The sequence below is a fragment of the Corapipo altera genome, unplaced genomic scaffold (assembly GCF_003945725.1).
Source record: "Corapipo altera isolate COAL_440 unplaced genomic scaffold, ASM394572v1 55, whole genome shotgun sequence".
Taxonomy (NCBI): Eukaryota; Metazoa; Chordata; class Aves; order Passeriformes; family Pipridae; genus Corapipo; species Corapipo altera.
Genome location: NW_020884882.1, coordinates 16983049 through 17004338, shown reverse-complemented (window position 1 = coordinate 17004338; position 21290 = coordinate 16983049).

Here is a 21290-nt window from a genome sequence, read left to right as displayed (position 1 = left end):
GGATTGAGTTCGGCTCCATCTCCTCAGTAACTCATTAAGAAGTTAATAAAATGGAGCACCTGAACCCCCCTCACCAAGGACAGCAGCCACAGAACTCGAGGAGAGGCAATTTCCCCGAGGGCCTCGGCAATTAAGATAATGCAGGAGAGCACCTATTGAGATATTAATGAGCTCCCACCAGGGCACTATTAAGTTCACAGTTTGCTGCATTTTTACTTTCCATTTCCTATTAAGTTTTATGGATATGGTTTCCTGACAATAGGAAAACCCCCCTGGTCTGACAGAGCCTCTCGAGCCCACGGGGTTGGGCAGGGCAGGGTCAGGCCACCCAAACTGCAAACCCTGGAGACAACCCAGCTCTGCCAAAGGGAGATTCCTGGAGCTCTGCCCTCGGCTGCACAACTCTGGGGAGTGACCTGATGGATGAGTGACAGCCTTGAGTCTTTTTGGGGCTTGGGTTTATCACGTCAGGATTTAACCAGCAGTTGGTGCAGCTACTCTTTGTTCCCCATCCACATCTCAAACTGCAGGACAAAGAGCTCCAGCCTCCTGCAAACTGCAGAGACGAGGGTTCATTGCCTCGAGCTCAGCTACCTGAAGTTTTTAACTGCCATTTTCTCTGGGTAAAACCCCTCCACACTCCTTTCATTTGCACTTGGCCTTCTGAACAAGAAGAAAACCTGGCAGGAAGTTCTAGAAATCCAGATATCCAGAGGAAGGTGTCCCTGCCCATGGCAGGGGGTGAAATCAGGTGATCTTTAAGATCCCTTCCAACCCAAACCATGCTGGGATTCTATGAAAACTTTACTCAAGATGCAAGAGACAGCAGAATGAATCTTCCTGCTGATTCCCACTAGGCTGGAACTCAAGTTCCCACCATTCCTCAGGACTGACCTCCCTGGGCTGGTGGGATGGCCCTGGGTCTCACTGCCCTGCAGCACTCACAGCACGTGGCAGCTACCAGACATGGGGTGTATGGAACCAAAATCACCTCTGCCTTTGGTTCCCCTCCCTTCCAGCCCTTCCAAAAAGCAAACCCTGACAAATCAGTGTCAATCAAGAATCAACTGGTGTCAAATCAAGGTGTCAGTCAAGCAGCATGTGCTCTTTTTCTGCCTTGAAAGGCAGAAATGAAAACAAATATTACTACAATTCTTGCTCTAGGGCTCTTAAAAGACATGGGAACAGTATTCCCAACACTTAGGCAATGATGAGAACAAATCCTTCCAAAGCACTTTGATAATCCCTCCTTATTATGTCTCAGGGTGACATTTGACACGTAGTGCACTTCACATTGGTTTTGATACTGTTGACAATGACAAAATGAGGCAAAACAACAAAGAAAGTTTTCATGTAAACCAACTGGAAAGGCAATAGAAAGTATCTTTGTACAGCACTAGAAGGTGTCTGGAGATGGCAAACCTGTTGCTAAGTGCAAAACTTACACCACAAGAGCAAATTCTGAGCAGTGAACAAAACCAGCACGGCCAGAGAAGGGCATTTGCAAACCATTAATCTATTTACAGTTCACCTCAGTTTCTCTGTTTGCCAATTATTAAAGCCACCAGTGTTCAAACACGGCCCTGTTTGCTCCCATCCCCACCTCTCCTGTGTTACCCTACTGTGAATTCCTAATGATGTATTAGAGATCAGCACAATCACCCAGGACTGGCTCGATATTTCATAAGGTACAGAAATACAAACATGAACAACACCAAACACAAACAACACCAAACACAATTGAGAAACAGAGCCTGGAGCAGATTCGATAAAACAGAAATATCTTCAAGAGCAACATCAAGAAAATAAACCCCATAAATGATTCATGTACATGAATCTTGCTTGTATTTCTGTTGGCTCATTCCACCACACCTCCCCAAGCTGGGTGACTCCATCTCACATTCCCTGCCCAGTATTAGGGCTTCAGCCAACAGGGGAAGGTCTGTTAACGTGACAACCAAAGTGTTCAGCACCTGCTGAACCCACAGCAGAGCTCTCAAGCCTCCCGTAAGTCCTGGTTTCTGAGGGAGTTTTCACATGGGATGCCACAATTCCATACTCATGGAGAACTACGGATGTTCTTGACAAACCATCAACACAAACTGGGCCAGGTCAGTGCCTGTGGGTCCCTCAGGATCAGGGGATGGAAGGGCCACAGTGGCAGGAGAATGAAGGAGTGTCAGGAAGGGCCGTGGGCTGACAGGACACAGGAAATGCAGGAGCCAGGGGGCTGCTTAATGAGGCCTTGCAAATAAGGCCCTTGTAGAACTCCCAGCTCCTCATTCCCATTATTATAATGGATGGAATCCATTACTGAAACAAACACCTCCAATGTTACTGTGGTTTTCTCAAACAAGTGGCCTCCTAATTGGACACATTTTTTTAAAATTAATTTCAAACCTGGAAAGAGCACATGAAAGAGCCCATTTCCAGGCACATAAATCAATGTTCATCCCCACCAAAACTGTCATAGCACTAAATGGAAAGACATCCTGAATGATACTGGCAAGCTGGGAGTATTTTCCTTATCTACAAGGTCTCTACTGCTTTTCTAGAATGAGAAAGTACTGCAGAAAAAAATAATTGTAGCAATTAAGGAAACAATAATTACAGCAATTAGTACTGTCCACACGGCTCGTGGGAGCACTTTATCAGCTCAGACAGAAAACAGGAAGAAAAAATCATAAACATGCAGTAAAAGGAGAGGTGTCCATAAATATGAACTGTCCCTGTGCTTCATCTCAGTGACCTGTGCCTGGAACAATGTCTGCTTGTGACAATGATGAGTTTATGGCATAGCTTGGGTTGTTATACATGAAAAATGGGAGGTGATCTCACCACTTTTAAATGCTAAAAGATCCTTGGACATGTGACTTGAAACCAGTACCCACAAACTTAATGAAAATTAGTCACAGCACAAAAAAAAGGATCTTATCCCCTTGTAAAGCTGTAAATAATATTGTCCTTCTAATAAACAAGGACATAACACCTGTATTCATATTGTGGGTTAACAATTGGCCATTTATAGTTTATTAGGAATAAACTCTACTGGAATGCTTCACTTTCCATCCCTGGAAGTGTTCCAGGCCAGGTTGGACAGGGCTTGGAGCAGCCTGGGATAGTGAGAGTGTCCCTGTCCGTGGCAGGGGGTGGCACTGGATGACCCAAACCAGTCTGGGATTCTGTGATTCTTTCCCAGTGGCAAAAAGCCTCCTCTACAATCAGGTTCCTTGATGAACTGATTCCAACCAAACCTTTCTAATGCTCAAATATCACTCAGTGAAGGCTTTGAACTGAGCTGTGCCAGCAGCTCCCCTGGCACTGCCAGCACAGAAACAGGAGCCCTTTGGGGAGGCAGAGCAGGGCTCCAGCCCCACTGCCAGTGCAGCACATTGTCTCACAAACAGGTGAGGCCCGAGTGGAATTGAGCTGCTCTCGCACTCTGTGGCCTTCAGAGAATTCCTTAAATAAACCCCTCTGTCCCTGCTGCAGCTCGGACACAAAAGCTTCACACAAATTAAAGCCTCCTCCTTTAAGAGACAAAAATACGTCCCTCTGTGCAGCAAAAGACGTCGTGTTCTTTCCTGTCCCTTCACTGTTGTGTTCCAGCACACCCACAGCAACAGCAAAAATAGGTTCCTCTTGTTTGCAGGTATTATTTGTGTTTGCAGGACTAACCCTCATCAGCTGAATTGCTGATTTCGCCGGTAAATTGTCGCCCCTTGGGACTTCTTTTGTTTAAAACTAGTCCTTGAAAAAGATGACCAGAAATCAGCATTTGAATTTATACTGTAATGGAAAAAGATTTTTAGATACACACTTGTCTGATTTGTGTGTGCAAATTCCTCTTTGGGAATAAAGCTGTGTTTATGTAATCATGAAGAAGATCCTTTCCAAGTGATCACTTCTCAGAAGTAAAATTAACTTGTATTTATACTACTCACATTTTAATTTCCCTTGGTTTATCTATATTTTGAGTCAATAATATTGAAGTCAAAATCTAATTTATAATTTTTAATTACTATTTCTAGGCACTTGACATGCAAAGATCCTTCTCTTTATGTCGAGGGAAGGCTGCCTGGAAGCCACCAGATCCCTCCCAGTACCATGGACAGGGGATGGTGATGCCAGGGGTGAGGGCTGGGGACTCCAACCCCTCCCATCCCTTTGCACAGGGCAGAGGTTCCTCTGCTCACCCCTGCTCAGGCAGCAAGAGCCCAGACTCCTTCCCTGAGCAGGATGGGTCCATCCTCCCTGGCACACAGACAGAAGCCCAGATTTTCCCTGGGTGACACAACAAACCCATCCAGGCACAGGGAACCTCTCCCATCCCCCATCCCCAATCAGGAATATTTATCCACTGCACTACAGGGATCATTGGTACTGAAGGCAAAGGCACATTACAAGGATGAAACTTCCACAGTTCATATTTTCAAGTGAAATATTAACCTGCTAAGAGTTTTAGCTTGCCCATAAACCAGGATAAAGCTGCCCTGGTTTGCAGGTCCTGTGGCTGAGCTCTGACCAGCACAGCACATTGGACTGTTCCACACTAACCAGAATATTCCTCCCAGGGCACATCAGTTAGAACATCAGTGATGATGGCCCATCCATTGCAAGGCAGGAATGCACAGCTCTTCATATTTTAACTCCAGCCCTGCTAGATGAGAGCCTGAGAGTGACATTAAACTAATGGATGGGGCTTTGCTGGAGGCAGTTTGAAATCTTAACAAAGCTTCAAAGGATCGGCTCTATTAGGAGCTGACACTTCAAGGCAATTTTGAGCTGAACCCACGTAAGGTGATGGGAGCACAGGGACCCCACAGCCCTTCTAATGGCCACATTTTTGTAATCAGATGGCACAACAAAGCTGCTTATGCAGCAATACTTGTTCAGCCTCATGCTGGGATTCAAATTCAGCCCACAAATAACACACATGGATATTCTGTCACACTTTGCTCCCATGGCACACCCCAATGTCTAAGGCATAATTGCAAAGATATTGTATGAAAGAGAGGCAATGAACAAGTTCAGTAGAGACATCCTGTGTTCTCTGAGTGTCTGCTAAGCCCAGAACTACCTTTGAGGTTGTTCACTTCTACCACAGCCTAAGGAAGCACAAGAGATACAACCAATAGATAAAAGAGGCAACAGCATTTCAACAGGAGGAAACCAAGGTCTGTCCATTAAATGCTACAGCCCTGTCCTTGACACAGCAAGGTGAATGGCTTTAAGCTGAAAGATGGTGGATTTATGAGGAATATTGGGAAGAAATCCTTCCCTGTGAGGGTGGTGAGGCCCTGGCACAGGTTGCCCAGGGAAGCTGTGGCTGCCCCATCCCTGGGAGTGTCCAAGGCCAGGTTGGACAGGGTTTGGAGCAACCTGGGATAGGGGAAGGTATCCCTGCCCATGACCAGGTTTAAGATCCCTTCCAACCCAAACCAGTCTGGGATTCTATAACAATTCTCTCCACACAGAAGCAGAGGGAGACAGATTGTGAGCACACTGTCAAGATCTTCTAGATGCCAAAAAATATTCCCATTCCTATGGCACTCAGATTTCCATCAAGCAGGACATTCTCAGAAGGGTCATTCCAACCATTCAAAGTGCTGAGCAGAGAACCAGAGCCCATTCATGCCCTGTGCTCAGTTCTGGGACACAACAGATTTGTTTTCATCTCCTTCCACGTGTACCATTCCCATCCCCTGCCTGCATTCCCAGAACCTGAGAGGCCAGAGTAGTGATGGATGGACACCAAGCACAAACACAAACATGTTTGCAGTGATTGGAGCTCCCACATCCAAATATGGACTCACCAGTTCTAATTCTTTTGAAAATAAATCAGAACCAGAAGATAAACAGAGTGAAGCAGCTTTTATGTTTTATTTATGTGTACACACTGCTCCATTCATCCCAAACACATAATTGAACCTTACATTGTCTATGCATATTTTAAAAGGTTTTTAATCTGCAAGTATAAATCTCATTGATTTTGAAAGTAGCCCGATAAAGACAACACCAGTAACGACTCATTCAGCAGACAGGCTGCAAGACAGAAGAGCTCAGTAGCACAGCACAGATTTCTGAAAGTAAGACACAAACACAGACACACAAACCCACCCCAGCAGGAACAAATTGCAGAGTGGTACAAGGGGAAACAATCAGCCCTCAGAGCTGAGTTATCAGGCTGAATGAAAGCTCTTGAGCTCAGGTTGGAGCAGATCTCATAATTGCATTTCTAGGGGAGCATCCGTGTTTATGCTGTGGAAAATGAGGTTGTGATTTGAATATTTATTCCTAAATTTTCGATATAGCCAAGTGTGATGGTCAGGGGGAGTCAAGCCTGTGACTTTGCCTTTGCAGAGTAACACACCCAAAATTTGGCAGGGCACATTTATCTGTATAAGTGGTTATTTCTAATTTCACTCTACAATTAAACTCTGGGCGAGCAGCTGAATACCATAAAGAGCAAACCTGAGTTCCTGTGGAGGACTCTCACTGATCAGATATTGCAAAAGTAAGAGTCTGTTCTCGTTAATGTGTCTCCAAGTGTTCATATTAAGAGAGAGTCTTGAAGGGTGTGACCTCCTCCAGCTGCCCTCCCTGGGTCCCCTACAAACACCCCGAGAGGATCAGCTGCAGTAAAATGGTCTTTAAACAGGGTTTCTGGAACTCACATCTTTCCTTATTTCCTTCCATGTAATACTGGAAGTGTTTCTGAAACTAAACTTTTGTCAAAATCACACAAAAACCTGTGGGTTTGACCTGCTCCCACACTGTGCCTGACTGAAAGTCCTGTTGGAGCTCCAGCTGTCTTGGCTTGGATTGGCACCTTATCAAAAGATTGAGGCAAGAGAAAAACTGTGGATTAAAAAGAACATCAATCAGGGTGAGACTGGATGCACAGAGCTTATTATCCCATGTACAGGTGAGTCCTCCTTGCTGTTCTGAACTGATTCCAACAATGGCCAGAGACAAGGGCTGGCCTAAATGAACTCAAGGGTAAAATCTAAATTATCCATTCTTTCTTTTCCTTTTCTTTTCTTTTTTTTTCACTAGCACAAATTATCTGCTTTTGCATTATGAAATCCAGAAGATCATTTCAGAGCATTTAAATTTTGGTGGCAGCCAGTACACACAGCACAGAGCTCTTTCCTACAGCAAGAGAACAATACTGTGTGTGGGGAAGAGCACAACTGTGTGTTTTTATCTCATAACCCTTACAAACAGTGTGGACAACAGAGAATTCCTATCTGGTATTTTAGCAAAGATATAAATATATTCTCAGTGTCACATAAGTGGAGATTTTGCTCCAGGTAAGAACAGCCCTTGCAGGACCTATTTTCAGGTGTTTGTTAGTGCTGAAGAGACAGCCCAGGACACTGGAGTTTGCCTCTGGAACCAAATCCCTGCCAACCTGTTTGCGGCTCTGTATTCCAAGTTATCACCTCTGCTGCAGCAATGGCAACTCTACCAGAGACAGGTCTGGCTGTTAAAGCCACAGCAGGAGAAATGTCGTGACACAAAGTTCACTACAAACATCTGACATGCACCTTCCCAGCGAGGGGCAGCCAACACACGGCCCTGCCCAGGCACTGCCTGCTCCCAACATTTCCCCCTGCCTTGAGTCCTCACGTTCCCTCACTGCCAGACTGGCCCCTGCACCTCTGTTCCCTCTGCTCTGCACCCAAGGCATCACTGGCCTGTCTGCTGGGGATGAGCATGGTGCTGGAGTCAGAGGGAATCACAGGATGACACAATTGCTTGGGTTGGAAAAACCCTCTGAGATCATCAAGGGGTCCAACTGTTCCCCAGCACTGCCAAGGCACCACTGACCATGTCCCCAAGTGCCACATCCACAGGGCTTTTAAACTCCTCCAGGGATGGGGACTCCCCTGCCCTGGGGAGCTGTGCCAGGGCTGGACAGGCTTTTGGGGAGGAAATCTTTTGTAATATCCCACCTGAGCCTCCCCTGGCACAGCCTGAGGCCGTTCCCTCTCCTCCTGTCCCTTGTTCCCTGGCAGCAGAGCCTGACTCCCACCCGGCTCCCCCCTCCTGTCAGGGGGTTGCAGAGCCAGAAGGTCCCCCCTGAGCCTCCTTTTCTCCAGGATGAGCCCCCCCAGCTCCCTCAGCTGCTCCTGCCCCTTCCCAGCTCTGTTCCCCTCCCTGGACACACTCCAGCCCCTACATGTCCTTCTTGTCATGCAGGACAGGAGGGACCTCTGGGATGGGCTCGGACAGGACAGAATGTTCCACTTCCCTTCACTGCCCACAGGGTCCAGGATGTCCTCCTTTGAATCCCAGTCATTTGATATTCCTTCAGAAAGGGGAGGAGGCCCCACTGCAGGGCCTGCGCTGACCCAGGGCATGGGGATGTTCCACCAGGGACATGGAGGGATTATATTTAGCCTGCCTTTGATTTCGTATTTTCTTTAATCCAAAATAAACATTATCACAAGCAAAAAGGCCTGTTGTGTCCTCTGAGCATCAGACACAAGCAAGGTCCTTCAGGACACAGACCTGAGGCAGAAAGGAGAGTGAGGAAATGTGGTGAGGAGAGAGGGAAGGGAGAGGGGTTGTAATTCTGGGAGAAATCTGCATCTGACATTTCTTCAACCACATATTCAAGAGTTATAGGGCATAATGAAGTTTCAGTGAATATCTCCACCTTTTATTTCCTTATATTTCATCTCTGGCCTTTTACAGAGTGCATCATCACCATGTAATTCTACATATGTATAAATATTTATGCATTATTACAGGAAAAACACAAGGCAATCACACTTTTACCTTCACTGGTTTTCTTCACCTCAACATTAAGCTTGCCAGCTAAATAATTACATTTCTTCTTATCTAACTTGTGGGAAAACAAATTTAATAACAGAAATACAGCTAGAAAGACGAATACTTAGGGGAGAATAATTTTCAGACTTAAACTTCACAAGCCCAATAGATTATTCTGGACACTGGATAATTACTCGGCATGTCTTTATCACAAAAGTGCCCGGACATTCTAATTAATCCAAATTACTTTCTAAGGGCCATGTTATTAGACTCATGCAGGAACAAGCAGATATCGAAATATTTTTATTTTTGTAAAGGTCTCTACCAGCTCAGTCTCTCAGTACCCTGATGGAAAGCACCCCAGAGCAGCAGCAGCTCCTTCCCTGGCCTTGAGCAAGGGAGAGGAGCCCACAGTGAACTGTGTGCAACAGGAGACCTGCAGAAGAACCTGCACAGCTTGGACCAGGGTCTGCTCTCAAAAATACAAACATTGCCAAAACAGGGAGGGGAGGAACAGTTCAAAGCATAGAACTGTTGAGGTTGGAAAAACCCCCTGAGATCATCAAGGAGTCCAACTATTGCCCAGCACTGCTGAGGCCATGACTGACCCACGTTGCCAAGCACCACATCCACAGGGCTTTAAACCCCTCCCAGGATGGGGATCCATCCTGGGCAGCTGTGCCAGGGCTGGACAGCCCTTTCCAGGCAGGAATTGTTCCAATATTCAATCAAATCCTCCCCTGACCCAACAAAAGCCCTTTCCTCTTGTCCTGTTGCTGTTCCCTGGGAGAAGAGTCCGACCCCACCCGGCTCCACTCCCCTTCCAGGTCATTCAGTCCCTGTCGTGGCCAAGCTGCTGGTGCAGGGCCAGGCACTGCCCTCCTGGGAGCCCAGGTGCCCGTTTCAGCAATGGCACTGCCCCCAGAACACAGCCTGTGTCTGTGGTTGAACTAATCCCGAGGAAAACACACCAACAGACAGTCCCAGTGACTCAAACACCCCGTCCGAGTCCTCACCTGCCCTGCTCTTACCTTTGCTGAACTGGCCAATGTCGGTTCAGCACTAACTTACTTTTCAGCCACTGCAAAGAAATCTCAGTTCTCTACACCAAGTGTCCTTTGGAAGTTTTATGTGTGCAAAGTTGGTGTAAGCTGCTGTCAGTGTTCAATGTTTGGGATATTAGATGTGGCTGTGAATCAAAGAAAATGTGTATGTACAGCCCAAAGTGAATTTACACCTAAAGTAAGTCAGGTGTAATTTGTTTTCTCTCCTGATAGTAGAATTGTTACAGTAGACTCAACCTGTTATGCCTGCCATGGGTGGGTAGAGCTGGGCTTATTTATAGCTTGAAATGAAGGCAGAAGAAAATCAAGTGCAAATAAAGCCACTTTAACTCAGATTCTAAAATACTTTCAAAACAAACTTGATAGTTTTCTTCCTGCAATTCCTTTAGCAGGAAAAATACAGGTACCCTGGAAATGTGAATGGTACCTGGAGGACCTACATATCAAAATTTGGAACAGCTTTTCTCCAACAACCTGACAACTTGGGCTCTCTGGCACTTGATGGGCTTGGCTGGTTCATCACAGCACCTACAACTTGGCTTAAGCTCTGAGATCAAACTAATGGGCTCCCTGGGCAGCCTTGAATTTTCCTAACCTTTCTTGCCATGTTTGACTCTCCCAGTGCTGGGGATCTTGCTGGCAGCTCTGACCTGCAGCTCTGTGTAAGGTTTTTCAGCTGCCCCACAGACAGGGCAAGAGAGCTCTGCCAAGATGAAAGAGATGGCTCTGACCCCAGAGAGCTCTGAAGATAAAAGGAACAGAACCCATTTCTGGAAAGCACTAAATATGACAAGATCCCTGCTCCATGGAAAGGCTGCTGATGCTGGGAGTTCCTTCTGCTCAGCATTCTCGAGGTTTGGTCCTGCAAGGCACCAGTGCACCAGGCACAGAGCAACCTGTCTGCCTTCAGGAACCACATGAGGTGAGGGAGCGATGGAGACAGAGCTGAGGAACAGCTGCAGGCAAGAAGGAATTATGTGATATCATGTATTTTCCCTTTCATGAGGCAAAACTCTACACAGAGCATCACATGCACAGCTGGTGAAAACTGCCATTGGCCTCAATGGAGCTCCACAACATCCCACAGCTGGAAAATCTGATGCACAAAATTAACACAGTCATGAATGGTGCTCTGCAAACACTTGTGCATCTGTATTTATCACATTAAAATGAGCCTCATGACTCTGGAGATCACCTCATGTTTATGCATGTGCAGTTTATACCCTGTATCACTGCTGCTCTTTTACCTCTCCCTGAACAGCTGCTTCTGAAGGGAAGTTTATGCAGAATGTGGGGTGTCACATCATTTTGGACCTTTGGCTGTGACAGGCAGTCACAGCACAGCAAATGCAGCAGTGGGAAGGGCCATGAGAAGAGGAGCTCGGTGGGATGGTGGTGATGGGCTCTGGATGGTGGGGATGGGCTCTGGATGGTGGTGAGGGGCTCTGATCTCCCCATCAGGCCCTGACCAGCAGGGCCAGGCTCAGCTCAGCAGCTGGGCTGGCAGGGATTAGACAAGTCCATGACCCGTGTTTACAGAAGCCCAAAGCCGTGGCAGAGGCCGAGCTCACTGCAGGAACAGCTGGGCCCTTCAGCTCCAATTCCACAAACAAGGAGAGGGCAGAGAAGACGAGAACAGGGGGAAGAGGAGAGGAAGGGGAGAACCGGGAGGATGGAGAGGGAGAAGGGGCCTTTACTCTCCACTTGAAAATACACTGACAATTTTGGCTGAATAAAGTCCCCACACGAATGCTAAATGTCAGTGTGAGCTTTGCCAGGCAAGCAGCTAACTGGGACTCACCTCTCTGGGACAAGCCCTAATCAAACATGAGTGACAAATAAAAGCCCAGACATTTTTCCAAACGCTCAGCACGTGACTCCTGCTCCTTTGTTGCCCCTCCTGCTCTGCCTCTGAGGCACAGCAGCATTTTATCAGGATGCTGGTGGCTTTTGAAATGCCACCTCCTTACTACACTCAGATCTTACAAGTGTCTGTCAGATCCCTTGGTGCCAGCTTCAGAAAGGAGCACGGGGTTTATTTCCTTCTCCTTCATTACTTATTTTTCCAATTCCCTTCCCTCCAGTTATTTATCCCTCCAGAGGGTAAAAGCACAGCACAGGAACAAGCCCCTCGTGCATCCTTCATCAGGATCTGCAGCCTTGCTGCTAATTACTGCAGTGCCAGCTCTGGGGCTGACAGGCAGCTCCCGAGGATGGGGCTGGGCAGGTTGTGCTAACCCTGCACTTCACCCAGGCACTGCATCACACCACGTTTTCGAGCCCAGAAGCACAGGAATGTTTTTTGATACACTGTGTTCTGGTATCACAAGCAACCAACAGGAAAATTAGCATTGTAAAATGGCAACCTCATTTAGATAAGCACCATGTGAATCCATCTAATTTGTATACAGAGTCATTATATGGTCACAACTGAGTGACTCAAGTCTCTTTCTTTTCTTCTGCTTCCCCCCCTCTCCTAAATACCAGTGCTCTGGGAGTATCCTTAGTTAGTTCTGCATTGCTGCCAGCTGCCAGCTCCCTGGCAGCACTAAAGAGCAGGAACATTGCTGTCCCTGGCTGGGGAATGCCAGCTGCCAGGGAGGGGGCAGCAGCCCTGTCCTGTGCCCGGGGAGCCCCAGCAGCCATCCCCTCCTGTCAAGGGTGCTACCCACCTCCCTGGGCTCCAGCACTTCAGTGAGCCCCAAAACATCCCTTCCCGAGCTGTTCACAGGGTTTTTCTGGAGCTGCTGAGGAGTTCCTCAAAATGGTTGTCAGCCCCTCCACTGACACAGCCCCTCCTGCACAGACACTGCTGCTCTCACACCTTTGGGCTCAGGGGCCACCAGCCCCTGGGCTGCACAGCTGGCAGTTGGTGGGTCCCCCCACATCCCTCCCAGTGCCCCCACATCCCTCCCAGTGCCCCCCACATCCCTCCCAGTGCCCCCCACATCCCTGGGGGGAGTGAGCACTCAGCTCCCACCGCACTGGGAACACACGTGTGCAGCTGCAGCATTTGTGGGTTTTGTCTTCCTGCAGACTTTTCATAGCCAGAAATGCCAGAAGATTTTAACATCCATGCTGACAGCTTGGAATCACCATGTTTAATAACAGAAAGCTGACAGGGAAACTAGATAAACAGGAATCCTCTCCACTTGCACACTGTCCCGGTCCATCTCCATTATTCCAGGCGTGCAGGAGATTTGTATCTATCAAGGTGCTTACACCAGTTCCATCACCATGGCATCCCAGAGCTCTCAAGTCTTTAAAAATAGAACTAATAGCATTTTCTCCTTATTTCTCCCTTTCAAGCTTTCAAGAGAAATGCTCGAATCATTTACAGCTTTATTTTATTTATTCATTTGTTTGTGAAAGAGGCTGAGTGAAGCACATCACATCCCTTTCCTGTCAAGGAAAAGGAAAGAAGAAGAGGAAAAAAAAAAAAGAATTTGAAAGAATTATCTATGTTGTTGTACAAGCCCCAGCACCTGTGGGTGCTCATACTTCCATGGGGAGTGTTTTTCCAGGCTGATCCAGCTCCAGTGGCAGCCCAGACTGCAGCACCATATGCCAGGTGGGATGGGAAAGCAGGAGACAGAGAGGAAGGAGCACTGCATAATTGAGAGCAATCCTATAGAGAGCCTGGATTAATTAGTGCAGAGATGCAGCTCGAGGAAACAGTCACTGCAATGCTACTGCATCTTTTTAATCACCTGCACACTCAGGAGAGCGAGGCTGGCACAGACCCCTGGGGCAGGAGAGCCCCCTGCTACCCTAGGCATCCAACCCCAGGGAATGGCAAATCCGTCCCTCACTCCTCAGGAAAGGGCCTGGCACAGCCCAGCACACCAGAGACAAGTGATCTTTGGATCCCTCCTTCCCCTGCTCTTCTGCTGCCTTCAACTCTTCCCAGGTTGGAGAAGCAGATGGGGGTATTATTATGGAGTATTGGAATTACCTATATTTGCTCCTTTACCTCCCCTCTCAGTGTTTTTGGCTTAATGAGATGGCAAGAGCCCTGCAGATCTCCTGGCAGAGTTCTCTCCACCACTGCAGCCTCCTGAAGGTGCCCCAGACACAACCCCAGCCTAGCAGGAACGAGGAGGAGCCCGATGGGAGCATGTTCTGAGCTGTGCCACAGGGAGGGTGAGGCTGTCCTGAGCTGTGCCACAGGGATGGGGAGGCTGTCCTGAGCTGTGCCACAGGGAGGGTGAGGCTGTTCTGAGCTGTGCCACAGGGGGGGTGAGGCTGTCCTGAGCTGTGCCACAGGGATGGGGAGGCTGTTCTGAGCTGTGCCACAGGGAGGGTGAGGCTGTCCTGAGCTGTGCCACAGGGAGGGTGAGGCTGTCCTGAGCTGTGCCACAGGGATGGGGAGGCTGTCCTGTTCCTGAGAGGACACAACTCCTGCCAAGGGGAACAGAGCAGGGTTTGGGGCTCAGTGCTAAGAGATGAGACACCACTGCCTGAGTTCCTCAAGAGTGGGGACTGTTTGGACCCCATGGGGACTACAAGGCTTGGTGTACAAGCAGTGTGTCCCCAAATCCTCTGTGTTAGTGCTCCACACCTACAGATCCATTCAAAACACAGCAGGACAAAGCAACAACCTCCTGGGTGACACAGTGAGGGAGGGCTGTCCCTTTGCTGTCCCCAGACCGAGGGCACCAACTTCCCTTGTGTTCATTTTAGAGCTCTCAATGAGAAGGGAAAAAAAACCCAGAAACCATGACAGCAAAACTCAATAAGACAGGAAAATCTCAGTTCTCCCATTGGTACCTTCTAGGACTATGGAAATTAGAGATGGAAAAAGCTCTCTCTGACCCCCTCTCCCATATCTAGGCCAATGCAGAGGAGTATTCCCCAGGTCCCGGCTCTCTCCCGCTGACTGCGGAATAATCACAGCCAACAACGTGACTCTGTGCTTCCCCAGGAGCAAACCTCCACATCCTCCTCGTGCCCATGGAGTCCAGGACTCCCATGGATCCTGCCCTGGGATGCCCCAGCAGTGCCCCTTCCCGGGAACAGCAGCACAGCCACCCCAGACATTCCCGTCCCAGCCTGGGCACCATGGTCAGGGCACAGGTTAACCCTGTGTCACTCCACCCCATTTTGCCACCACAATCGAGCAGGAAGAGACACTAATTAGCACAGAGCTGTTTCAGGAATGCATGAATATTAATGCAACCGTCCAAACTAATTTCCCCAATTACTGCTGTTACAGCAGCTCTATTACAATCCATAAAGTGAGGATTGATATGAAGATCTCTCTAATAAGAGTGAGAACAACTGCTCCTGGAGCTCCATCACGCCTCAGCTGATGCTAACAAGGGTAATTTCTTTCCCTGTATGAAATAATAAAAATCTGTAAATATTTTAAGGATAAAAGATGCCTTCATCATTCACTCAAAAAGAAAAAACATCCCATCCAGCTTTTAGAGATGTTTTTACAGCCATTAATGGGAGCACTCTGATCTAGGGGCTGGTGTTTGATTCCAGCTCCAGCAGTGAGGGGCATTGCCTGCCTGTTCATGGTGTTGCTGGCTCTGCACCTCAAACACTGATGCCACTGCCTTTGTGGGTAAATATTGTTATAAAACACACACACAGAGCTCCTTCATCACACACTGAGAGCTGGAGTCTGTCATCTCCTGCTCCTGAACGCCCAAGCACAGAGCATTGAGCACGGAGAAAGACAGAAAGACCCATTAAACCAATGAGCTGGCTCCTGGTTTGGGATCTTTATTCCAGGTTTCACATTGTTACTCCCCCTCTGAAGTGGTTGAGCTCAGGAATTCATCAGTTTGTGAAATGGCTGAACGATTATATGACATGTTAGAGCTTAAATGCACTTTTATTATGCATAAAGCATTACATCTTTGTATTTATTTCCTTTTGCCATGCTTTTTTACCCCTCTGCAAACACTGCCAATACTTGGAAATGATAAAGCTGAAAACTACTGCAATTACAAAGAAATTAAACCATCTCCTGAGGAGAAAACCATGAGATACATTTAGATTACACGATCAACTCATACTGATTCAGAACAAGGGTAAACATCACTCCTACTTCCCAGTTGAGGATGACCATTGCTTGATATCCACCACAATTTAATGAACTAGTACCTCTAGATATGCCTAATTTATCAGTTCCCAGCACTGTGAGACACCTGACACAAATGAGAGCAGCAAGAGCTTCACTCTCACCAAAGAACACAAACACATGTGATGGTTACAGAGATGAACTCCCAGTTCTGACCAGACACCACAACCCAAAGCCCCCCTGAACCCCAGAGACCACCACCTCTGCCAGCCCTCACCCACCCACCCCTCACACTGAGGCAAATATTTATCTCCTTTCTTGCTGCATAGGCAAGGATGAGGAGGGGCAGTGGCAGGATGAGGCAACAGCACCTGCCAGGAGACAAGGATTTACTGGGGAACAGTTCCAGAGATACCACAGCTCCTCAAACAACCACAGCTGATCTGGAGGGTGAACTTGTCTCAGCCCTGCAGTCTTGCCTGCAGACTGTCTGTACCAACCCTGTGCCTGATGCTTCACCAAGACCTTTTGTATTTTGGGGAAATGGCAACACAACATAATAAATGGCAGCACCAGCACAGGGTCTGAGTGCAAATTTGCTTCCCTGGTGCTCATGAGGTATAAAAGCAGGGAAGGATAAAAGGAAGCAAAAGCCCCCTGGCAGCAACCAAGAGCAGGGGAAGCTGTTAAACATCCCCCACCCCAGGCTGTGATGGACCAGATGCAAGGGCCAGGAAATGAGGCAGTGTTTTACATGCCCTGCTGGTCTGCAGCTTTGAAAAACCCCTCTGTGAGCAGCCTGGAAACACACAGGAGAGCCTTGGAGAGGTTTTTTTTCTCTGCTTCCACCTGCTGGTCAGACCATCCTCATTTTCACTGGAGAGGAGCACTGCAGAGGAGTTACAGCTGTGGGGATTTACAGGGATGGGTTGGGAACCCCCCAGGAGGGTCATGCCCATGCCCAAAGCCCAGTGGCTGCACGGGAGCTTTGGGACATTCCAGAGCAGCACAATGGGACATGGAGTAGCTCTTTGCTTGCTAGAAATGCAGCCACAATATTATGTTTTACAATTATTTTCTGAATCACAACACATTCATTGCTTTGGTGGTGTTGGCAAATTCATATGCAAATACTGGACACTGTATTACACATAATCTAAACAGAAAATAAAACTGCAATGCAGCCTCATGACCGTGCCATCATTTCTATGATAATGCCAAGGAAGAAGAATTTCACAAATAATAATTTTGGGGGTGAAAAACAGTCTCAATACCTTTCAGAAGATTTTTTTTTTCCAGAAGGGACATTGACTGAAAATTAGAAGAGACTCATTAAAATTGTTCCCTGAGATAATTACTATTAATGACTGTCATCCAGTATGAATATTGAATTAGAAGCAAATTCTGTTGTGATGTGCACTCAAGTACCTAAATCAAAATTTTAATGTAGAGCTACTTGCTAAATATCAGCCTTATCTATTGCAGTAACCACCACAGTAATCATTTCTGTCCTTCTGCTCCTGGACAACAACCCCTGGGGATGCTGCCCAAAGTGCAGGTTTGGAACCAACGCTGGATGAGACCACCTTGCTCATGTCAAATAACTGCAAATCTTACTTTGGAGTGTACAGCACCACTTCAAATGTCATTTGCTCAGAAAAAAACCACAGAATACCCTAAAAAAATCTGAAGATCTGTGTTGGAAAAGAACAAGGAAACCTAAGAAATAAAAGCCCCTGTACATGACAGCTCTTACTGGAGCATCTGTGCAGCCCCTTTGTAATTTCTCATACAAGTTCAAAATCCCTGAAAATCAGCACACAGAATCCTAGAATGGTCTGGGTTGGAAGGGACCTTATGGATAATCCAGTTCCACCTCCTGCCAGGGGCAGGGACACCTTCACCAGACCAGGTCACTCCGAGCCTGGCCTTGAACACTTCCAGGGGTGGGGCAGCCACCACATCCTCCCAGTCCCTGAACCCCTGCTGCAGGGTCACCAGCCCCTGCCCAGGTCCTCTGTGAGGCTGAACAGCTCACACTTCCATGGATATCCCAGCCCTTCCCAGTCCCTGGGCTCTCCTGTCCAGCACAGCCTCAGCCCTGGGGGGTTCATCACCAGAGAGCTGCCCCTGCCCAGGGGATGCCCGGGCTGGCACAGCCTTCCCTGGGCATGGAGAACGGAGCTGTGTCCCAGCTGTGTCCCAGCTGGAGCCTGGAGCCAGCCAGGCCCCCTTCCACCCCCTGGGCACTCAAATCTGCCTCCCCTCAGCCCTGGAGAGGGGCCCAGAGCCCCACACCCACCTCTGCACAGGGACAGAGGAGCTGCTTGTCCAGCTCCTGGGCCAAAGGGCTCTGTGCAGACTGCAAAGCATCAGAGCCCATAAGTGATGTCCTTCAGCTGCTCACACAGGCCCCTCTCAGCCTCTGCATTAATAATTTAACAACATCATGGCATGACAGTCAAAGTGGGGCAAAACCCTCTGCAAAGGGCAATTCCAAACAAGTGTGGCACCAGGGCAGAGGAGCTGCTGTGCCCTGCAAGCAGCACCTTTCAGTTGAGTCCTGCTTCCTATCTCCTTGTTTTATATCAAATCAAGACCCTCCCACAAACACTGTTTATGTCACCCCAGACCCAAAGGGCATCGGTTCCAGCACAACTGGCACCGTGTGGGAGCATCGTGGAGGTGACACCAGTGGCAGCCAAGGACAAGGAGGAGCTGGAGCCTGAGTTTGGGTCTTTTTAGTGAACCCAGTCAAAGAGGTGGGTGCCCAGGATGCAGCTGTTTACAAACACAGCCCCAGCTGTGCTGGGTCAGGGTGCAATGTTTGCACCCCCAGCTCCGAGGTACCTCTGCAGGTCCCACCTACAGTCAGTCATGTAAAGGGCAGGGATGGTTTTCACAGAAATTGCCATTTTCCTGCCATCCAACAACACAAGATCATTTGCATTCCTGAGGAATTAGAGCCAAGTACCAACTTTCAAACAGACACTTCCAGCCCAGCAGTGGGAGCAGCAGGTGAAACACTGGATGGATGCTCAGGTCCCTAAACTGATGGACAGGACAAGAGCAAATGGCCTCAAGCTGTGCCAGGGGAGGTTAGATTGGATATTAAGGAAAAATTTCTGCCCTGAAAGGGTTGTCCATGCCTGGCACAGCTGCCCAGGGCAGTGGGGGAGTCCTCATCCCCAGAGTGATCTCAGAGCCATGTGGATGTGGCAACTGGGGACATGGGTTAGTGGTGGCCTTGGCAGTGCTGGGGAATGGTTGGACTTGATCTCAGAAGACTTTTCCAACTGCAAGGATTCCCTGATTTGGGACAAACATGGTGCAGGAAGGGGAGAGGATGAGGAGCAGAACTTCTCAGGCCAGGGCAGAGGCAGAAAAATGTATTTGTTTCTCACTTTTCTTATTCATCAGGGCTGCAGCAGAGCTAATAGGCTACAATTGAACAAAAGTGCCCAACAACAATAAACCAGCCCCATTTAGACCAAAGAACAGTGCTGAAAATGTTCCCACCTGCTTTACAGCTGCCTGCATCCTTTGTCACAGCTCCTTTCATGTCCCTCTTTCCCACCAAGGACCAGGTCTTTGGTTTCTTCCCCTCAAGGCCTGCTAAGTTTTCTCTTTCTGGCTTTATCTTTGAAGACATTGCCTGTATTTCCAAGCCTTTCATACTTCTCCGTTACATATCCCTGCTCCATCTGGCACTTGCAACACCTTCCAATTTAGATTCATCTGGAATGAATCCAGCAACAGCTTCAGAAATACTGAAGCAGATGCTTTAAACAATGGCTCTTCCACCTTCTGCACTGATGGAGAAGGAGGGAGTTGCCAGACCCTCCTGCCCTCTCCTTTGCCCTGGAGAGCTCCTCACTCTCAGGGCTGGAGCGTTCCCAGCTCTGGAGGAGGACAGAGCACTCCAGCTCTGGCTGTCCGGGTGGCCCTGGGCACAGGCACGTGGTTCTGGACAGTTCCTGGTTTCCTCTGTGCATCCTCATTCCCAATCCACGCCACATCCTCACCCCCCTGCACACAAAATCGCATCTGCTCTCCAGTCCCTGCCACCACCTCTCTCTCCATCCCCACATCCTTTGCCAAATGGCCCAGGTGCCACCCAGCAGGTGGGTCCCCATCCCCGAGCTCCCTCTGGGTGCTCTGCTGCTGTGCTGCAGCCAGGGCTGGGGACAGGGTGCCACAGGGACCCTTCTGCACTTCCCAGTGTCCCTGCAGTGCAGGGGTGAGGCTGTGGCTCCCCTCCAGTCCATCCCCAGTGCCAGGAGGAGCTCAGGGCACTGCTGGGGTGTGGTGCCACTTCAGCCCAAGCCTCAGCCTCACCCCCCTGCCTCCAGTCCTGCACAGACTCTTCCCAGTGATGCTGCTCAGTCCTGAGGAGCTCTTGGATTTACGGATCTGTAACCAGCTCTAGAGCTCGACACACACACACACGAGGTATTTATCTAAGGCAGCAGTCACAGATATCCAAGAATATTTAATTTTCAGAGGCACCAGTCCCAGACTTCACGCTGCCCACTGCCTACTCAGCAGATCCACCACACATTCACTCAACTACCTCTGTTCTCCTCTTTGTTTTCTTTTCATCTTCCCAATTATTGCCGATCATTCCCAGGAAGTTACATCAGTAATTCAAACCAGAGCTGCAAACCTGGCTCCTGGGTGTAATGAGGGTGTACTGCAGCATTGATCTGGCTTCTTGTGGGCTGCAATAAACATAAATCAAACTCCTCATCCTTCCCCCTTTGAAATGGAAACCTTTCAGCAAAGAGCCAACCCCATCGTGAGGTGCTTCAAGTGCTGCTAATTTTCAGCCACGTATATAAACTATTTATCTTCCCTGCAGCTTAAACACAAGCTGAACTCGTGCAGCTGGTTTCAGTCTGCCCCTTGGATGCTGAGAGGATGATCCACCATGGAGCACCCCGAGGAGCAGGGTAGCTTCCACTGGGAGAAGTTTGGTGCCACCTGGGACACCCGGGCTGGGCAAGGGCCTGGCTGGGTGGGATTTCACAGCCAGTCAGGAACCCTGCAAGTGTCTCCATAAACGTGCCCCCCTGTGAGGACTCCTACAGCAACGATTCCTGGTGGGGGCTCTGCCTGCACACACACACACACCCCACACAGCCTGGGAATGCCAACGGCTCCCACCAGGCTCTGCTCAGGTAACACAGGGAGCACAAGTGCTGCAACTATCAAAGAGCACTTGCTCTTTTTTAAAGGATCACAAAGAAATATAGAGGGTAAAATAAGCAATTCTCATTAAGTCCATTGTTATTTATCAGGGGGTTTGGTGGCCACAGGAACCTGGAGTGTGCAGTGGTTGTGGGAGCTGTGCCACCCCAGCCCACCCTGGAGTCCAACTCTGGCACGGAGCCCGAGCCCTCAGAAGA